The sequence below is a fragment of the Balaenoptera borealis genome (assembly GCF_965194805.1).
Source record: "Balaenoptera borealis genome assembly, chromosome: 2".
In the NCBI taxonomy this organism is placed as follows: domain Eukaryota; kingdom Metazoa; phylum Chordata; class Mammalia; order Artiodactyla; family Balaenopteridae; genus Balaenoptera; species Balaenoptera borealis.
In genome coordinates, this window is record NC_138867.1 from 127,528,001 (window position 1) to 127,542,291 (window position 14,291).

At 50.0% G+C, this 14,291-nt stretch overlaps 1 long non-coding RNA gene across 2 annotated transcripts; it reads right to left on the reverse strand.

Annotated features, from left to right (window-relative positions):
* Window positions 1-6,445: 6,445 nt before the first annotated feature.
* On the reverse strand, window positions 6,446-8,573 carry LOC309624594. 2 transcript variants are annotated; one of them, XR_014242044.1, is made up of 2 exons: window positions 8,363-8,573; window positions 6,446-6,787 (listed from the first exon to the last, which is right to left on the reverse strand). It is a non-coding gene; the product is annotated as an uncharacterized lncRNA (long non-coding RNA). The 2 variants fall into 2 exon arrangements; XR_014242045.1 differs by lacking the exon at window positions 8,363-8,573 and adding an exon at window positions 7,891-8,356.
* Between the last annotated feature and the right edge of the window lie 5,718 nt (window positions 8,574-14,291).

Sequence of the window (14,291 nt, forward strand, 5' to 3'; positions counted from 1 at the left end):
CTGAAAAACCCCTTTGGCCAGAAACAGATTCAGTGGGTTATAGGGACCTGATTATTGATAAACCAGCAAGCATGGCTTTTGCCCTCCCATACCCTCACCGAAGGTGACTCCCAGAGCTGGTGTGTCAGCTGCAGGAATTGGGAGGTTGTCACTCTAGGGTGTATCATTAACCCCACGCAGCTTCTCTCCTCTCTCTCTGCACTTCTGTTTGTTGATCAGCTTCGGTTTTTGCCGTCAACTGTTCTCCCTGCCTTCAATTCACATTCCCCAAGAGGATCTACTTGGTGCAGTTAATTTTCCCACCAGGCTAACTCAAAGGCTGGTGAATCAGCCTATAGACTGGGTCCCCCCCCACGGTCCAGTCGGCTACAACCAGGGAGGTAGGGGTCACGTGGGACCGACACGACTGCTTCTGCGAAGGAGGCTGTGGGAGTGGCAGGCAGGCTGAGGCTGGCTTGGACAAGGTGCTACCTGATAGCTGTGCCCTCAACTGTCTCCTTCATGCCTCAGCTCCCTTTATAAACTGTAGAGCCCAGCTCCCTCTCATAGGCTGTCCCCAACTCCAGGAGGGACCTCTGAACTGACCCACAGACTAGAGCCAGGATGTTAATTTGGGGCAAACCCACCACTCTTTCCTTTCCAACCACGGCAGATATTACCAATGGATCGTAGCATTACCTGTCCGCTGAGCTGAACACTGAATCAGACAGACTCAGAATCAACAGTGATCTCTCCAGGAAGTCATTGCCAAGCGATTCCAGCTGACATGAAAGAACTAGACAGGATGGGAAGATCTCTAGAGTTGCTATGGGCGCTGGCGTGGTCTGCGTCTGAGTCAGCAGTCCTGCCTAAGCAGAACACGCAGCCCGGGAGGGGCCCGAAAGCAGTGGTCAGGGGTCCCGCGTGAGATATTCTAATCACTGATAACCCTTAGGATATTGGCATCAGCCAGGCTTGTGAGGGGATGCCCAGGTCAAGGACAGGCTGGGGGTGAGACGCTGACTCACTGGCTCTGGGTTTGAATTTCTTCATCACCTGATCTCCTCTTGTCTCTGTCTCTCTGTGAGTCAAACAGGCATCATCCCCCACATCACACAGGTGCTCCTCAGCCAGCTCATTGAGACCTGCCCAGTGCTTTGAGAAGATGCCAAAGCACCCACCCTGGGCAGCGGGGGGAGGGGAAAGTGGGCTGCCCCCAAAGGCACAGGGACTGTCTGAGGAGGCACCCACCTTCTGTCTGGGGAGCACTCACTGTGTCAAATGGGGACCATGATGCTTTGGGAAATTGCAGGACTTCTCAGAGCCTTAATATGTTCATGTCGTCTTGTGCATGAATAAGAGCAGGACAGAGTGTGCAGGGCTTCCTCAAATTACTGGACTTATTTTGACAGCTGGACTACATAGGAGTTAAAAAAAATTCATCCACCCGTGGAAGGAGGCAGATAACAGAAATGAGGGAAGGGGGCTGGATATAAGGAGAGTGGGTCACGGTTAAAATGATCCTGAATGAAGAGCTAAGTCAGGGCGAGGACCCTCAGCTCCTGCAAATTTTTCCGCTCAAGAGCGCAGACAGGCCCAGGGCTACCAGATTTTCCAATTTTTCAACAGAAGTCAAAAATCCAGATTTGTATGTGAATTACTTTTACTTTTAAATTGTGACAACTAATTCAGAAAATGCATTTTCACTTGCAGCATTTGATTTGTATGTGTGTTTAATATCCCTGGAGGAAGAATCCCAGGTTTTTCCCTCCAGCGTTTTCCACAAGCTTCCTTCACGATGAGAGCTGAAGACGTCAGCTCCGAGAAACCAAACTGTGGATTCTCGCACCCTTTGGCCAGAGCTCTGAGCTGTGCCAGGCTTTTGGGCTGCCACGTCACTGTGTTTCCATGCCCGTGAGGACCGGAGAGGCTTTCCCAGAGCCTTGCCCTGCTGGGTGCTCACACTATCCAGTGCCACCTGCTTCATCACCATAGAAACCAGGCATTTCCTGACCAGCCTAGGGCATGGCTTCCCTTCTTGGTCTTTTTGGAGTCCTGAGTGACTAGCCAGGATGGTCACACATACGCTTGTGGCAGTGGCTCCAGGAAGTGGCCTGGGAAGAGGGTGACGTGGGGCCAGCACAGGGAGTGCTGGTCAATTCAAACAGTTCATAGCATCTTCAATAAATCAAAGTACGAGCCTAGGTCACAGAGCAGGCCGACAAGTGTGGCTCTGGACAGGGCACTGTGGAACGAGCTTGGACCCACTGTGGAACCCAGTGCGGGAAACCTGCTTTAGAGAGACTGCCTAGTGCAGGGCTGGGCGAGCTGGGCTGGGGGCCAGATACCAGACACACCTCCAGGATGGGCAGGCCCTTCCAGAAAGCCCATACCTGAAGGCATCAGAGGGTCTCAGGAGAGTCTGGTGGCAGCTAAGCATACAGCATCAGGCAGCAAATGAGGAGCTTGCGACCACGGGGGTGCCTCAGGGAGGCCTGGTCCTGGGAAGCTGGAGCGCTGGGTTGACCCTGGTCGTGGGAGGGCCCGAGTTACAGCCAGAGCTGTGTCCCTTCCCAGGCCGGTCAGGGCTGTGGCCAGTGCACAGGGCAGGGTAGGGGTGGGGGAAGGGCATGAAGGGAGTGATACCTGCACCTGGTGAGGCAGCAGGCATGTTAAAACAGCACGTCCCTCGACTGCCTTCTCTCCATGATGAGTCATGGCTGCGTCATCCTTTCCTTCCATCTTGTTCTTAACGTCATCTTTAAAAATTAATTGAAGTGGAGGCACTTTTGGAGAACGTGCCCAGGGGAGTGGCCCAGTGGCACGTGGTGTGTGAGAGAGCAGTGAGGGCTGAAGCGGTGAGCAAGTTCTGACACAAAGCTACGGGAGCATAGATTCCATCTCTGTCAGTTATGAGCTGTGTGATCTCAGGGAGGCCACCTGCCTCTCGGAGCCCCCATTTCCCCATCTGCAGAGTGGAAGAATAATAGTAGCTACCTCGTAGAGCTGTGAGGATTAAGTTGGTAAAGTGTGTGGAAAGCTTTGCCCCTGGCACCCAGTAGTCATTCAAGTACCTACTGTCATTTGAGGTAGGAAAGAAAATCCAGAATTTTATCACCGGAAAGGAACAATCAGTTAGTTTACATATGGGGAGATAGAGGCCCAAAGAAGCAAAGGGTTCCAATGCGAGTCCAGGATGAGCCAAACCCAGAGCCCAGGTCATCTGCCAAGTTCAGCCCCTCCCAACACAGCCCATCTGGGGAACAAGCCAAACGGAGAAATGCTGACTCCCAGAAAATCCCACTCTTTCTGGCACCCAGAGGAAAGCCTCTGCATTACATCCAGCTGGCAGCCAAGTAGCTATTCAGAACCCCCAGTGCCGGCACAGCCCTGGCACTAAGGATGCACATCCGAGAATCGACAGGGGCCCCCCTTTTTTTCCCAGCCTCCTAATACAGAGCCTCCAAACACTGGCTCTCCCAGTGAACTCACTCAAGTTCACCCAAGGAACTGTGGCAGAGCCAGGCGGGAACCCAGGCCTGGCAGCTCGCTGTCCCATGCTCTACCTCTCTGTACAGGACGCAGGACACCTTTTTCCCTCCGCACCATGTTTATTCTCAGGATTGGTTCAGGGTCATTCCTATAACAGTTATGAGAACAACCAATAACACTGTGCCCTAACTGTTTCCAGGGGCTGTGCTAAGTGAGGGTTTTCTGTTTTTTGGGTTTTTAAAATATTTATTTATTTATTTTGCTGCGCCGGGTCTTAGTTGCAGCGTGCAGGATCTTTTAGTTGCGGCATGCGGGATCTAGTTCCCCAACCAGGGATTGAACCCGGGCCCCCTGCATTGGGAGCGCGTAGTGTTAGCCACTGGACCACCAGGGAAGTCCCGTGAGGGTTTTTTTCTTAATTGCCAATACTTTATAAGGTAAGGCCATAACATTATTATTTCCATTTTACAGATGGGGAAACTGAGGCCAAGTGAGGTCAGACCAACTTCCCCCAGCCAATATGTGAAGAAAACAGAGTTTGAACTCAGGGCCACCTGTTCCCTCTTCACCACATCTCCACACCCTCCAGGCATGGCGACCCTTTCCTGTCCTGGCTGGGCCCTTGCTGTCCCGCTCTGTGGCCTTGGCAGGGTCTTCACCTCCACCAGAGGTCCGTTCAGGACTTTGAAGAGTAAAGAGAGGAAAGGTGGGCACAGGCTGTTCTGGTGGCCCCTGCATCCTCAAGCCAGACCCTCCTGCTGTGTGTGTAAGGCCCTCCCCCTCCACCTTGCAGCCTCTGGCCGGTGTTGGCAGCTCCCTTCCCCAGCCACTGACTTCCATCTTTAGGCCTTAAGAACGGGAGGGGGGACTTCCCTGGTGGCACAGTGGTTAAGAAGCCGCCTGCCAATGCAGGGGACACAGGTTCAATCCCTGGTCTGGGAAGATCCCACATGCTGCAGAGCAAGTAAGCTCGTGAGCCACAACTACTGAAGCCCGCGCACCTAGAGCCCGTGCTCCGCAACAAGAGAAGCCACCGCAATGAGAAGCCCGTGCACTGCAACAAAGAGTAGCCCCCGCTCGCCGCAACTAGAGAAAGCCTGTGCGCAGCAACGAAGACCCAACACAGCCAAAAATAAATAAATTAATTAATTAATTAAAAAAAAAAAAAAGAAAGAACGGGAAGAAACAGAGAGAAGCCACCAGCCTGAGCTTGGGTGTGAAACTTCCTGCTGGTATAGGAGTGGACGCCCATTTGTGGGGAGAGGGGGCAACCTGGCCAGCTGTCAGGGAACAAACAGCCCCTCGGGAACTCTGCTGGTCCCACCTCAGTTCCTCCATCATCCTAACCCTCTCTAAAGCCCCAGCAGGGTCAAGCCTCAGTCTGTAACGTGTGGATAAAAACAGTACCCACCTGTGATAGTTTGTTAGCGTTATTGTAACGAAGTACCACAAATTGGGCGGCTTAGATAACAAAAGTGTATTTCTGGAGGCTGGGAGTCTGAAATCAAGGTGTCAGCAGGGTTGGTTCCTTCTGAGGACTGTAGGGCAGAATTGGATCCAGGCCTCTCCCTTAGCTCCTGGGGGTTTTCTGGGAGTTTTTGGCATTCCTTGGATTTTAGATTCATCACCCCAATCTCTGTTTTCATCCGCACATGACCGTCTCCCTGTGTGCGAGTCCCTGTGTCCAAATTTCCCCTTTTTATAAGGACACTGGTTGTACTGGATGAGGGGGCCCACCCTATGATTTCATCTTAACTTCATCATCTGCAATGACCCTGTTTCCAAATAAGGTCACATTCCCGGGTACTGGGGGTTAGGACTTCAACATCTTTTTGGGGAAGACACAATTCAACCCATAGCACCACCTCACAGAATCGCTGAGTGGATTAAATGAGCTAAGACATGAAGCGCCTGCCACAGAATCATCATTCAACAAATGCTCATTATTATCCTATTGTTATTTGCTGCACAGTGGTTGCCAGCGTGCTGCAAAATGTCCTGAGGGGCGACTGCCTCAGGGATGGTGCAAGCGTACCCCTGGAATGTGGTTCCAGAATTTCACTGCAAGGAGGGCCTTAAGGGTGGAGGGGCTCAGCGTCTTCTGACGGCACTGAGATCTCTCCCCAACAAGGACAGCGATGATTCTGACAACGCTCCGAGTCCTACTTCATCTGTGACCGAGAGACTGTCAATTGTCGCCCATGTCAAATACTATTGCAGTTGTTATCAGTCCTTCATGATGGTTCCTAGGTCATCACGGATGGTGGGTGGGGTGACTAAGTGCTCCCAAGGTACCCTTGACAAAGCCACGGCGTGTGCCATGTCTCTGGGTTATGGACAGGCTGGAAGCCCCAGGGGCTGTCAGGGGGTGACGCTGGGAATCCCACAATGTGCCCAGGCCTCCTTCGTGTGTGGCCGTGCTGGCGGGGACCGCAGCTCCCTAGCTGGGAGGCAAGAGCCAGCCCCTCATGGGTGGGTGTGAGCTGCTCAGGCATCTCCATGGAGGGGTCGGGGGCAGATTGAATCTCAGATTGGTGCCTGCCTCCTGCACTTAAGCTACCTCTTCACTCAGCGCTTTGCGAAGCTCAAGTTCAAAGTGCGGCCGGAAAGACCTGATAATGAATCTTAGCCACTGAGGATACAAAGCTTTCATTATGGTGCTTGTAAATGTATATGTGTGCTTCCTCGTGTTTCTTCTGGTTTCCAGTTGCTCCCCTGTGCCCATTTATAAAAGTGCTTTGAAAGTTGGGGAACTTGAGGCCCGAGCAGGCAGCCCAGCAGGGGTGAGGGGAGATGGCCAGGAAATAGCTATGGCTTGGCCTGTGGAGCAAAGCTCCTGATAAAGACAATTCTGGAAGAGTGTCTGGTGGTGTAAGCTGTAATAATAACTAGCATTTATCAAGCGTCTACCATGCCCTGAGCACCACACTCATGGGTCATTTTCTTTAGTCTTCACAGCAATGACACACAGCCAGTAGTTTAATTATGTTTGTATTTTACAGATGAAGAAAAGAAACAAAGGGTTAGGGACTTGCCCAAGGTCACATTGCCAAGAAATGACAATGAGCAATTTGAACCCAAGCCTGATTCCAAGGCCTGAGCCCTTGCCCACGATGCTGTTCTGCCTTCCACAGGCTCTGATGAGGTCCCCAAGTCTGGAGCAGAGCAACCGAGTCTCTCTGTAGCCTATGTACCCACAGAAAGCCAGAGACCAGACGGCTGAGCGAGTGTGCGGCGGCTCCCCATGTCCTTTGTGAGGCCGATGAAAGAACTGGTCCAGATCATGTAACCCACACTCAGGAAGATGTGAAGAGGACTATAAACAGCAATAAAAAAGAACAAACTCCTGTGACACCGGACCATCAGGGAAACCTCACAGATACAATGCCGGACGCAAAAGCACCCATACTGTATGATACTGTCAGGAGGGCAGGGACATTTGGGGACGGCTCTTGTGATGAAACGGCTCAGATCTTGAATTGTGTGGTGGTTACCCAGGTGCACATATACGTAAAAATTCACCAAGCAGCATGCTTCAGATCTGTGCCTTTTATGGTCCCTCCAATAAATTAAAAAGACGTAAAAACAAAAAACAAAAAACTGCAGAAAATTCAGTCAAGAGTGACAATTGGTGGATTAAGCTCTCTCTAAAAGAAGAAGTGTGTTTGGATGAGGTGGGGGGAGAAGGTGATTGCACCTGGTGGTTTTATCAGCCAAGATCCTGACCCACAGCTTGGCCCCTTCTCTCTTAACAAAAGTCCACATCTGGCGCGGAGGGCAAAATAGCATATATTGATTGCTCTCTTAATTCATTTACGCATCCCCTCATTCATCCCTTCAGCGTTCAAAGGCATTTGTGGGGGCCTGCTGTGTGCTGAGCACAGCACTGCATCCCAGGGATACAGCAGGGAACAGAACATCTGCTCTCGGGTTGCTATCATCCTAGCTGGGACTGAGATGATTGTCACTTTAAAATGATAAGTAAAGTAGCCAGTATGTTAGCTGGAGAAAAATAAAACAGGGAGAGGAGTGAGGAACGAAGGGCAGGCTGCATCTGCCAAGAGAATAGTCCCGGAAGGCCTTCTCCCTGAGAAGCTGACATTTCAGCAGAGGTGGAAAGGAGGACTCTGGGGACCGTGCAAATGCCCCAGATGGGTGGGCGCAGGCCTGGCAGTGGGGGGTCAGGGTGGAGGGGAGATTAAGGGAGAGCCACACAGATAAGGTCAGGGAAGTGATGGAGGGCCCGGCGAGGGTAGGGCTTGTGTAGATTTTGGGCCTTACCCAGACTGAGGCAGGGTTCTGATCGGAGGGCTGACATGACCTGGCAGGATATTTGTAAAGGGGAACTAGGCTGTTGCTGCTGCACTGGGAGGACACTGCAGGAGGACCACGGAGAGGCAAGTCCTGAGGCTCACTCACGGCACTGCGTCTCTGCTCTCCTACCCCGGCTTCTCCAGTGGACTGTGGCCTCCACCCAGGGCGGTGGAGAGAAGGGGAAGGGACTTCTCCCTGTGTGGGGAGCCTCCCCATGTGTGGAGGCTACCAGGACAGGCTGCAAGCGGGTGAGGAGCGGCCCCAAGCCTCTCTGCACAGGGAGGGTGAAGGGTTTTCGAGAATGCAGAATGCAGGCATGGGCTGTTTCCTTGTGATTATTCTGGAGGCTTTCCAAGGAGGCAAAGTTTGCCTGGCAAGGTTTATCAGAAGTCCCTGACCGTAGCCAGAGAGGGAGAGAGGAGGTGGAGACCGTGAGACCACGGCAGGCAGGGCGGCACCCTCCTCTCCTGCTCTGAGAACTGCTGCCAGCTGGGGGGTGGGGAGGTGCCTTTTTATAGGGGGAGGCTGGAGTGGAGGAAGGGAGGAGCCCCTGAATTCGTAGGCCCGGCTCACCCACCACCTGCTGTGTGGCTTGTACACATCAAGCTCCCACTCTGGCCGGTTCTCCCGCCTTCAAAAATACAGGGCGGGGCCAGAGGCTCCTGGTTGTCCTTCACTCTACACCTTATCCAGAGAGCCCACCCAGCGCCTGGTCTATACACAGGGCCTGGGCCTCCAGGAGCTCAGACCCAGAGTCTCCTAGAGCTGAACCTTGGTCACCCAGTGGCTTCTTACCTCTCCCAGGGGTGAAGTGTGAAGCTGATACCTGCTTGTGGATGTGTCCCAGGTAGGCTGATGTCTTGCCTTGTCCTCATTGCCCGTGTCATCTCCGCAAGGAAATGTGCCAAAACTTGCACTTGAAAACACAGTACCGGTCTGCCTTCCCGTGTTTTGAAGGCACACCTACTCCCTGCAGACACATTCACAGCTCCCTGTGGCCTAAAGAGTAGAAGTCTGTCTCTGTAAACTGGTCTCCAAGGCCCCCCCAGTTGAGGCACCTTCCTCCACTCCTCCTCCCCCCAACCCCCCCACTCAGCCCCTTGAATCTCTGTTGCCTCCTCAACTCTCAGGAGGACATCGCTTTCCAGCCTCAGGCCCTTGATTCAGCTTTTTTTTTTTTTTTTTAAATAAATTTATTTATTTCTTTGTTTATTTTTGGCTGTGTTGGGTCTTTGTTGCTGCGCACGGGCTTTCTCTAGTGGTGAGCGGGGGCTACTCTTTGTTGCGGTGCGCGGGCTTCTCATTGCAGTGGCTTCTCTTGTTGCGGACCACGGGCTCTAGGCACGCGGGCTTCAGTAGTTGTGGCACGTGGGCTCAGTAGTTGTGGCTCGTGGGCTCTAGAGCACAGACTCCGTAGTTGTGGCGCACGGGCTTAGTTGCTCTGTGGCATGTGGGATCTTCCCGGGCCAGGGCTCAAACCCGTGTCCCCTGCACTGGCAGGTGGATTCTTAACTAGTGCGCCACCAGGGAAGTCCCCCTTGATTCAGCTTTGCCTGGAAGGTCTCCAACTCCATCGGCTAGACATCTGCAGAGAGATACCTTTATACTGGTGTGTTTTACAAAATATTATTGAATTCTCATTAAAACCCCAGGGGACAGGTATCATTCCCCTCCTTTAGAGCTGAGAGATTGAGGGATTTGTCTGAAGTCACACAGCCAGGAGGTGGTGGGGCCAGAAGCCATACTCAGACCCCCTGAGACTCCAGCGCTGAGCCCCTGACCACTCACACTGCTTTTTCCAGCTCCTGTGTACAGGTGGGTCTCTGCTCTGGATGGACTCCAGTTGTCTGAGGACGGTGTGGGCCATGGTGTCCGGCACATCCTCTCTTCCTTGCTCCACTGGGAGCACTTCCGATCGCCCAGCTCAGGACTGGGAGTGCAGGCTCTTCTGGGCAGCCACCCTGGGGCAGGACTGGCTCTCCCAGGTGTCCCCGGCATCCCCTGCAATGGGCAGGTAGGCAACTGCTGCCCAGACATGCAGCTACCATGGCTCACCCGCCCCCGCCCCAAGAAGAGCTGTGGAAACCAGCTGGGTGCGTCCGAGCTGGCAAAGCAGCCCATCCGTCCACTCTCCCCGCCAGCCCAGGCCTCAGCAATTTGATTCTTGCTTTTCCCACTTGGATGATGGGCTTAAGGAGGTAATGCTTTAACTCTCTAGATCTGACCACCAGTTGGATCTCCATCTTCCTCCATCAAAATCCACATAATCCATGTTCCCTGAGATCATGAGAAAGATCTTGTGAACTGGGCCTCAAATTCTGGGGAATATCTTCCTCTTGGATACCAATAATGGCTGCTAACATTCTTCAACAGCCGACTGTACGCTTGGCACTGTTCTAAACATAGCAAAACTTTTGCCTTTCCCTTGATCCTAGGTAGGAGAACAGGGCAAAACCTGTATCCAGTTGCTTAGATGCAGTAACTGAGTGTCGGGGTGAGGAAGGAGCTAACCAGGGTCACTGTTTGTGACAGAGTGAAGTCGTGTAACTTTGGTCTTCCGTCTTCTGTCTCCACTAGCTTCCGTGCTATTCCCAAGGCATCAAGCCACCTTCCAGCAGCATGGAGGATTCTGTTTCAGAGCAAAGGTTAACCCAGGAGGAAGTTACCAATGTACACAGCTTTGATGTTATGACTCCATCTTTATTAGAAATGGGAGCGAGCCAAGGAGAGGGCCCTGGTGAAACCTGAGATAATGAATGTGGTCAGAAACAGGCACGGATCCAAGTAGGCCCTGGTACAAAAGCAAAGTTAATGCCCTGAACTAAAATGCTAACGGAGGCAAAATGGGGCCAGCAGCACACAATTTTCTAGAGTGGTTTAGTGAATTGAGTAGAGCGTGCTAGTTCCCTACATTGTGTAAGAGCAGACTGTAAATGGCTCAGAAAGCTGACACTGAAAGCTTTCAGCAAACTTGACTTTTAAAAAGCACATCATTTCGAACCCAGGAGGTGAACGTAGCAGGCCAGCTTCCAGAGGCTATCTCTTTGTTGATGTTGGTTTTAAGAGCCGCACCATCATTTTAGATCAGAGTTGATTTGCTATTTACACCTGGTGAATCTTTGTCCTGCAGAGACAGTCAACTCAGGAAGAGGGGTTGCTAAGAGTGGGAGGAAGAATACAATCCTGATACCCAGCTCAAGGGAGTTTCAGGCACCAGATCCAGAGATTCAAACCTGGAGAGGGAAAGGAGTGAGAGCTAGAAGAAAACTATCAGTGGCCCCGCCTAGTGGGCTTAGGAGCCTGAGGCCTTGAGGGTAGCCCTGCCCAACAAGCTTCTACTCTCATGGGCCTCCAACCAGTGGGCATGTTGTAAAACTGCTCTTCCTTGTTCTAGGAGCTCCTTCAGGGAAACAGCCTTAGAGAAAAGAGGTTGCCATGGTACAACACTGAAGGAAGTTCTAATGGAGTTGTTTGCTGATTTTTAGTAAAAGATCTCTTAAGTGGCATATATCTTAGAAAGAATGCAAAGAACTGAGTGACATTGCAATAACAAAACTTCTTCCAGTTTCATATAATTTTGTGAAGACTTCTTAACTTATACATGAATTAAAATGAAAAATAGGGATAGTATTGATGGTGATTCCTGTCTCAATCTAGAAATAAATTAACATTTATCAATTTATACATGAACATGTATTACAGAATCCCATCTCATTAAATAAAATTTAACTCTCTGTATTCAAATTGTTATCAAAATTTGTAATGCAGTTATGTAGCTTTGATCAATTAGGTGTAATAACTGTAATGGCAACTCTAACCAGAAGAATAACACTTCAAGGTTTATGGTCACAAGAAGTTAAAAATTAAAATTGAAATTAAGTGCATATTTTTGTTTCAAAGAAACACAACATGGCAATCATTAGAAGACAGTAAGCCATGAAAATGAATTGCACGTATGATTAAGTCCTGTGGGGAAAGTGGAATGGAAATAGGAGTTCAAAGAGAAAAAAGAATGATGTAAAATGTCTGACTGGAATTTGTCCATGTGTTGTTTTCAAAGGACAACAGTGAGCAGAGTTGCTCTGGAAGAGTGTGGGCCCCAGTTCCTCACTAAGTGCCACAGCTTCCTAGAGCTGTTTGAACTGAACAAGTGGGCATATTGGAGGAGAAAGTGGAAGGCATTTCTAGCACAGAGAAGTATGTGAAGGCATGACAGCACAGTGAGCTCTGGAAACTGCAAGTGTATCTGGAGTGTAGGGTGTTGGGATGGAGATTGGGGCTGGGGATAGAAGCCAAGAGATGAGGTTGGATAGCTTGGTAAGCAGGGGACAGATCATGGACTTCGGTCATTATCCTGAAAGTAAGTGGGGAAAGGGGTGGCACATTCAGGAAGAATGATGCAGAGAATGGACTGGAGAAGTTACACTCAAGGTAAGGAGACTATATCAGAGGCTACTGCAAGAGTACAGAGGAGAGATGATAAAGGCCAAATTTAGGCAAAACCAGTGAGCAGAGTGAGGAGATGGACTTGACAGATGAGTCAAGGATGGCTCCCAGGTATTCTGCTTGGGAGTTTCCATTCATCAAGAGATAATTATAGGAGGAAGAACAGGTTTAAGGAGGCAAAATTTGTAGGTTCATTTGTAGACATGATGAGCCAACCTTGACACTAGCTAGCCATTGCAATGCATGGATCTTCAACTTCAGGTTGCACAAAAGCCACAGGTGAGAGTTTATCACACACTATGTGTGGCAAATCACTAGGCACACAATGTTACCAAAGTAACAAGCCACCTTCATTGGGGGCTCTGAAGCCCACTATTAAACAGGTCCAAATAAGTTTTCATCTTCCACCGTCTTTTGGAAAGAAGGGATGGCAGGTTCTTGAACATTAGGCAAACATAAGAAAGTGCTTAAGTTTTCAAGTCTGCTTGAAGGGTCAGCACGGTTTGGAGAAAGAATAAGAATTAAAATTGTCAGATTTAAGCAGGCCTGCAACACTGACCCTTTGAAAACATCCTTAAACACAACACACACATACACACACACTCAAGATCAAGTATGGGTAAAATTCCTTTTACAGTTAGGGAGATTATAATTCTATTTTCAAGAAGCTTAGTCTGGAGAGCTTTTCCTGGTCTCTTTTGGGAGTAGTATTGATTAATGGTGGTCATTTAAAAGCTTTGAATCTAAAATCATCAGCAGGTAGGCAAATCTTTTTCTTTTCTTTTTTTTTTTTTTTTTTTTATGTCCAAGATAGATGTGGTCTGGCAACAGATCTCGGAAAAAGAGATAATGTAGGGTTTTTTTTTTTTTTAATAAATTTTATTTATTTATTTTTGGCTGCGTTGGGTCTTCATTGCTGCGCACAGGCTTTCTCTAGTTGCGGTGAGCGGGGGCTGGCTACTCTTTGTTGCGGTGCACAGGCTTCTCATTGCAGTGGCTTCTCTTGTTCTAGAGCACAGGCTCTAGGCATGCAGGCTTCAATAGCTGTGGCTTGCAGACTCTTGAGCTAAGGCTCAGTAGTTGTGGCACACGGGTTTGTTGCTCCGCGGCATGTGGGATCTTCCCGTACCAGGGCTTGAACCCGTGTCCCCTGCATTGGCAGGTGGATTCTTAACCACTGCGCCACCAGGGAAGCCCGAGAATGTGGTTTTCATTGTCCACAAATCCAATGGATCTTCAGCATTCTACTGATGAAAGAAAGCTAATACTATCCTGGTCTGCATTAATATTCAACAGCGGTTTTACTGATCATCTTCTTGTACTAGACTAGGAATACAAGGGAAAAAAACTTACGGCTTCTGCCCTAAAAGAAATTCCTTTTCTAGCAGGGTAGATACATACATACTCTTTTCTTCCTTATTCCTATGCCAACATGGAGATACAGCCCCTGCAAAGGTCAAACAGCTGTTGGTCATTTATGGGAAGGTTGCAACGTTAAACCCTCAGCAGACAAGCAGATTATTTCTTGCTGTGTTTATGTGTTCCCTAGCAACAGTGACTTCACAGCATGTTTTCCTATGTGACAAGCCCTGAAAGAGAAGCGAGGAACCTGTGCCAGAGAGCCATCAGAGTTTATTGGCTCCAGGCTCTGCCTTCTTGGAAGATCTAGCCTGGCTACCTGAGGTACAGAGGCCAGAGTCTGTTCTCTGACACACCCAACTTTCTCTATTACAGTACTTGCAAACCACTTGTGCCCCTGCATTTATAAGCCTCCTTTGCAGATACAGTGGGCCTGACTAGTTCCGGCCAATGGTCTGTGAAAAAAAGTGATACATGTCAATCCTGCTGAGGCAGTTCACTGCCAGTGTGTCTCCAGCATCTGGGCCCTGTTGCATCAGCTTGGGAGGATGGAAGCCTCCTCTACTCACACCGAGAAATTTTTTTTTGCGTAAAGCCATTATTCTAGACTGTGTTGCAGCAAGCAGCATGAAGCACCTTGACTAATAAACAAATAGCTTCCTTCTTGACCTCTTCATATAACACTGATGACTTTCTGGATG